General features: G+C 33.6%; 1 non-coding gene across 1 annotated transcript; it reads right to left on the bottom strand.

Moving 5' to 3' along the window:
- Positions 1-2,804: 2,804 nt before the first annotated feature.
- Positions 2,805-2,877, bottom strand: TRNAA-CGC (transfer RNA alanine (anticodon CGC)). The gene has a single exon. It is a non-coding gene; the product is annotated as a tRNA-Ala (tRNA).
- Between the last annotated feature and the right edge of the window lie 4,123 nt (positions 2,878-7,000).

Here is a 7,000-nt window from a genome sequence, read left to right as displayed (position 1 = left end):
GGCCAATTTTATAACTAAAAGAGGTTTATGGTTACCTCTATAAACCTTTCTCATACTAGAGTTCCAATTATAGGGTGTTAACAGTATGCTTGTTGAATAGGGTGGCAAGGTGGTGCAAGGCAGGAGATTGGTGTCCCCTTTAGGTCAGAGCCTGAAAATACAAAAGGGCGATCGGGTGGTGCTAGGGAAGGTTGGAGCATGTGCATGGCATTGGAGTGTCCTTCTAGTCAGAGCTGGTAAATCATGGATTTGGAGCTTCCTTCAGGTTGGAGCATGTAAATCAAAGCATTGGAGCGTCCTCCAGTTGGAATTGGTAAACCAGGGCATTGGAGTGTCCTTTTAGTTGGAGATGATAAACCATGGGGTTGGAGTCTCCTTTAGTTGATGTTGTAAATCTTGGAAGTTGGAGCTTCCTAATTGATGTAAATTTAAATACCTATATTAAGAAGTGTCCTATGGTTTTTCTCTTGAAAGTGTTTCCACCTAAAAATCTCTTGTGTATTGTCTTGATGGCATGCATTGTTGAATAGTGTTTTTTATTGTTCATGTGATGTGATGTTGATTTATGTTTGATCTAATATCAATGTGAATTTAATGCTCTAAAGATTAAAAATTAACTAATTGAAATGAAATATTGATTCACCCCCCTCCCAGTGTTTCCAACACTTCGTTGTTGTTGATGAACAAGAATACTCATAATTATGGCATTTTAGGAGGTGTAATGATGCTCATTTTCATGAAACTTTGTGATGACCAAGAAAAGGGAAGTTATATTTCATTTTATAGATTCCTCAAGCATTTGAAGAGCTCTTTGAATCTCCTAAGGTTCCCTTGAATCCATGGGGTCATCAAATAGAAAGAAATAGAGATGCCAACCAAGAATCTTAAAGAACCCAAACTTCCTCCCAAGATGAGACTATATAAAGAAACACAAACGCTACTACTCTATATACCACACACCACTACCAAGACACAAAGAATCCCCATATTTCCAAGGTTTAATAAATTAGGCGAACCAAAGCCAAGCAAACCCAAGAGACCATAAAGAAAAGATTTAGAACGTCGAAATACCTTTGCTTATTGAGACTATAGCCCACATAACCAAAGTGGCAAATGCCACTTTGAGGATGCAAAAACACCAAAGAACCAAACATGCAAAGGGTATCCAAGAGCTAGCGTTGATGAACAACCATGCACAGGACATACCCTTAAGCTAAAACTGTCAAACAAAAATACCAGAGAGCCATATGAAAGTTGATTAAGGTTCTTACCAAACAATTTTCTAATGAATTGGCCTTATTTCGATCAATCTCATCAAGTGGTTCAAGGATAGGCCTATAATTAGTTCATGCATGCGAAAAGAGGAGCAAACACCTGGTGATATTAAATTTATGTACCTCACTTGAATTTAGGTTGTTATAGTGTTATCACATATGTTGATGTGTGTGCTTATAGGCATGACTTATAAGGATTATATACGTGATTTACAATGATGATGTGTGTGCTTATATGCATGACTTATAAGGATTATAGTATGGCTTGATAGTTCAAAACCCCTATTTTCTCTCAACACCCCATTTTAAAAGAGGTGGCTTCATTGGTCAAAGCGTGAACTTAATAATTATGCTTCCACGATATTCTAGAATAGTAAAACTTTTTGAAAATTATAAACCTCCTTCCAAGTAAAAATAGATGTAAACCTACTATCAAACGATGTAGATTTCAAGAACATCAATTTAATGATTGTGTTTGAATTATATTTGATGATAAGAAACTTTATAGTAATTTCATTAGCTAAAATTAAATTTTAAATTTATTTAAATTCTAAATTAATATCTAAAAATAGATGTAAACCTACTATGAAACGATGTAGATTTCAAGAACGTCAATTTAATGATTGTGTTTGAATTATAATTGATGATAAAAAACTTTATAGTAATTTCATAAGCTAAAATTAAATTTTAAATTTATTTAATTCTAAATTACTAAGTAAAAATAAATGTAAACCTACTATCAAACAATGTAGATTTCAAGAACGTCAATTTAATGATTGTGTTTGAATTATATTTGATGATAAGAAACTTTATAGTAATTTCATTACCTAAAATTACATTTTAAATTTATTTAAATTCTAAATAAATAAAAACAAACCTCTGAATAAAACATACATCTCTACTTTCTTCTGGATAGAACCCCAAACATATGATATTTTCAATTTTCCGTTTAAATTAACAAAATTGGTATCATTTACATTAAAAACACTTTTCATTAAATTGATGAAATTGGTGTCATTTTTATCGAAAACATTTTCCATTAAATTAACAAAATTGGTATCATTTTTCTCAAAAACACTTTCCATTAAAATAACTAAAATTGGTATCATTTTTATTAAAAACACTTTCCATTAAAATAACTAATTTCATACCCATATCAATTGAAATTTTTTCCTAATTCGGGTTGAATATTTTTCCTAATTTATAGAGCAGGTTGTTATTTCGAATTTTATAATTGGAGATGCATATTTTTCCTAATTTATAGACGAAGTCGTTAAATCGAATTTGATAAATGGAGATGCAGGGAATCGAACCTAAACCAAGTTATCAATTATAAACCAGGTCGTTAATTCGAATTCAATATCTTTACTAATCTATAGAGGTGCTCGTTAAATCGAATTTTATAATTGGAGATGAGGGAATGGAACCTAGACCAAGTTATCAATCAGGGAAAAGATTTTGCTGGTAACTTTTTGAGGAAAAATATTCTCGTAATTTATAGAAAAAAGCTCATTAATACAATTTAACAATTGGAGATGCAGGGAATCAAACCCTGTGCCTCTCGCATGCGAAGCGAGCGCTCTACCATATGAGCTACATCCCCTTTCGATATTTGATTTTTAACTTGAAAATACTAGTATATGTAAACAAAAACCATAGTTTGACCAGAAACTATTAACAGTGACGGTCGTTCTTTTAAAATCAACTTTTTTCGGAGCTTCATGCAGATATTCTTTGGAATTAATGATTAAATATTTTACGAATTACGCAGATATTTTTATCTTATTGCACGAATTACATTAAACGTTTAGTAAATATTATTATGTAAATGCATAACGATATATGCTTTAAAGTTTATATATAGAGAGAGGGGTTAGTTTAATTACTTTTGATGTAAGATTTGTGTATTTTCCTGAGAGGTCATAGTTTGATTTCCTTTTTTGAGGATAGGCTTAGTTGGAAGGGTTAATGGTTTGTTGATGTATTAAAGAAATATTTGTGTAAATAATCCTATTAAGTTTGTTGGTCTATTGTGAGGACGAAGATGAAGAGATTGATCCAATCAACATGGAAATAAATATGCAAAGAAAATTTATCTTTAATGGTTGAATAAAATGATAAAAGATAAAAATTAAAATAATAATTTTTAGAATTCTAACAAAATCATCAAAAGAAAATTATAATAATAAATTAAATAAATAAAAATTAATCAAATTTTATAAAAAAATAATATTAAAAAATTATTATACTTATAATTATATTATTAAATAAATAAAATAAAAATATATAATTAAAAAATTATATTAATTAAACCTAATATATATAAACTAAAATCATTTAATAAATTATTAAAACTAAAATCATTTAATAAATTATTAAAACCAAGAATAGAAAACTAGAAAATCAATTTAAAAGAATTAAATAAAAGTATACTAAAAGATTAAAAAATTATATAATGATGTGAAATTGTATTAATATGGTAAAGAATAAATAAATAAAATTCTCATATATATAAGTAAGGAAGGATAAACTTCCTAAAAACAAAGAAATAAGAAAACTTTTAATAAAAATATAAATAAAATAAAAAGGTATAAAAAAGAGTTATAAAATTAATGGTAGGGATCCAACAACTACTAATCTTTTAGCCATCATCCTTACTCAAAGTATTTGACTTTTTCTCAATCTTGATGGTATCCTTGAACTTTCGTTGATGGAAATGATCGATCTTGGCAATGACTTTGACCTCTTCAAAACATATATGGTGTTTTGTCTTCTCAGCATATTCTGCCAATGCTGAAGAGCAGGTCCTACCATGATTGATGTTGGTTGCATGCTCATGGATCCTTTGATTTATGCACTGACATGTTTCTCCAATGTATGGGGTCCCACAGGAACATAGGATGACATAAATGCCTTTCATATGTTTAGGGTCCATAGGGTCTTTAACGGATTTAAGCAAGTTTTGAATGGTGTTAAGGGGCATAAAGGTTGATGGAACCTTGTGTTTCTTAAGGATCGATTAATCTTGTCAATAGTCCCTTGGATGAAGGGAATATACACACCGAAAACCAAATCTCTCACTTCTTTCCTTATCATGGACCCTTTGGTCACCTTTAGGAAAGCCTTGAGACCTCAATGTTTATTATAGTCATTATTTTCATACACATTAAGGATATGAGTTTTCACACTATCAAGGTGACTTTCATCAGAGACACTTAAAGAATGAGTAACCAATGTGTTGAGAACTTCCAACTTCTGAGCAAGATAATGATGGGAATTGGCTTGAATATATTGTTTTAGTGTGAGTCTTCTTACGAAAGACTTGGTGAGAGAAAGAACCATCATCCTTCTTAAAGATGAGAAAATCAAGGAAGGAGATGAGAGATTTGGTTTATGCGCATCTTCCCTTCATCTAGGGGACTACTAACAAGATTGTAAGAAGCACAAGGTTCCTTCAATACTTAATTAAAAGCAATTAATTAAACATGACACATATACAACTATACATCAATACACACAGTGAAAATTAATAGTTAAATATAAATATCCACATTCAAGCACATTGGCTTCAAACCCTAACTAAGGTTCACATACACATTTATATAAGCGGATTTCGCATTCAATAAATAGAACATTCTAATGAGGCTTCACTATCAGAATGCATAATGCACATAAAAATACACAGTGGGTACTTATCTGAATAAATGGTTCGACTAACTATGGGCTCTTCACATTCCTCCCAACCATAGACCATGTGGCTCATAATCTCAGCCACATATCACATCTGATTTGGGGCAACAACTCCAGGAAACAATTGTAAAACCAATAGAAAAACCCTAGCCATGGCACCAAACCCTAACAGCCTCAAACTCTAGTCACATGCGTAGCTCGAGTCATTCAACGACGCCAACCTTTCAGGGCGACTTGCAATTGGCCAAGGTAGTCTTCGTTTCTAACTCCATGAGCTTTGACATTGTTTGATGTCCAAGTACCAAACAGTCAAACCAAAAATAAACCTCACAGTCAATGACATAGTCTAAACCAAGACTCTCTGACTATCTTTGAATTGAGTTCTCCACCAGAACTACATGGCACCAAGCCATGATCAAGGCTCACAAACCCTCGAAGCCACCCAACTCCCGGAGCCACTTAGGGGCTCACATAAAAATCCAAATGCATCTCATTGGTAGAATTAACTGAATAATTACACACGATCCAATTCTAGAGTCCAACCCTAGGACTCCCTAACTCCTCAATCATTAGACTAAATTTCCTTTCCATCCAACCATGAATGGTTGAATGAATAATGAATGATCAACTAAATTCCCTGATCCAAATTTAAACAGGAACACAAAAAAGTTACAAATATAACTATAAATTCAAAGATGTAGTAGAAATACACTTCATTTCATTAATATCAAATATTGAACTATTCTTACAAACATAATGGAAATAAGACTAGCTCGAGCAATGGTAGCTTATCTCTAAGAAGAGATGTGGTGGCTACATGCCTCTAAATTGTGTTACAATGAGGCTCAAGAACCTATTTATTATTGAAAAACATGAGAAAACCCTAAAACCAAAACCCTAACCTCAAGAGATGTAATGCCAAGGGTTTGTCGGCCTCGTTGGGGTTAGTTGGGCAACTAACTTCCTAGGGTCATAACTTGGTCATATTATCTTTGTTTGGCGCGTACGATACCTTGTTGTAAAGCTCTCTCTAAGTACTATAGGTTTTGCTTCAAGCCCTTGCCTATGGCTATGGGCCTGCAATGGACCTCAAAAAAATGTCGTTTAGGGGGTCAAAACGCTCTGAAAGTTCGGGACCCGAAAAATTGCTAAAAATAGTAAATTCTGAAATAAACAAGGAAACAAATGAAACTGACTAGAGGTCTAGGTGGAATACATGGGTGACGACCACTACCCAACTAGATCATTCCTCCACCCTTAAGAAGAAATGGTCCCCATTGCGTGCAGAGCCTCCATGAGGGTAGGAAATTTCTGTTGAACCTGGTCCCTAGTGAGCCACTTGCCTTGGTGTAGGAGTTGGCCAACTTTGACAACCCAATATAGTTGAATATTCTGTTGGCGAGTGTTCTTGACCTTTGTATCCATAACTCGATCAATTGTGGTATGTTCCATGCAATACGGGTTTAACTCTATTGGTGTGAGTTGTTCTGCAATGACTGATGTGTCGAGTAATGGTGGAAAGTATGGCCGAAGGCTGTCCACATTGAACACTAGGTGCAGGCCAAGGAATGAGGGAATGTTGAGCTTAAAATCATTATCTCCCACAACCTTGGTAATGGTGTAAGGACCATATTGGAGTGGCCTGATTTTTCGATGGGCTTTGGTAAGGCGTTCTTTCTACAAATGCAACCAAACTTTATCACCCATATGAAACTTGTGTGGCACCGGATGTTGATCATGTCGCTGCTTATACTTGGAATTTGAATTCTCCAGGATGTTGTGAACCTCTGGCGGGTGTGTTGGATGTGTTCAATAGATCTAGTCACTTTATCAGCCTCAAACAATACATGTATGGATTCTGTCTGTGTAGTCCCATGAAGCATTGCAACATTAATCGAACATAATGGTTGAAATCCTAGACCCACTTGAAAGGGACTGCGACTAGTCGAGCTATAGAGAGCTCTATTATCACTGTGTTGCACATATTGAAGACTCTCATCCCAGGTTCAAGGATGCTTGGAGTTGTACATGTGGAG

The sequence above is a fragment of the Pinus tabuliformis genome, chromosome 2_1 (genome assembly GCF_031772625.1).
Source record: "Pinus tabuliformis cultivar Carrire ecotype Pingquan chromosome 2_1, CPIR1, whole genome shotgun sequence".
Classification (NCBI taxonomy): domain Eukaryota; kingdom Viridiplantae; phylum Streptophyta; class Pinopsida; order Pinales; family Pinaceae; genus Pinus; species Pinus tabuliformis.
The sequence above is the reverse complement of the archived record's forward strand: the minus strand, read 5'-3'. Positions and strand labels throughout refer to the sequence as shown.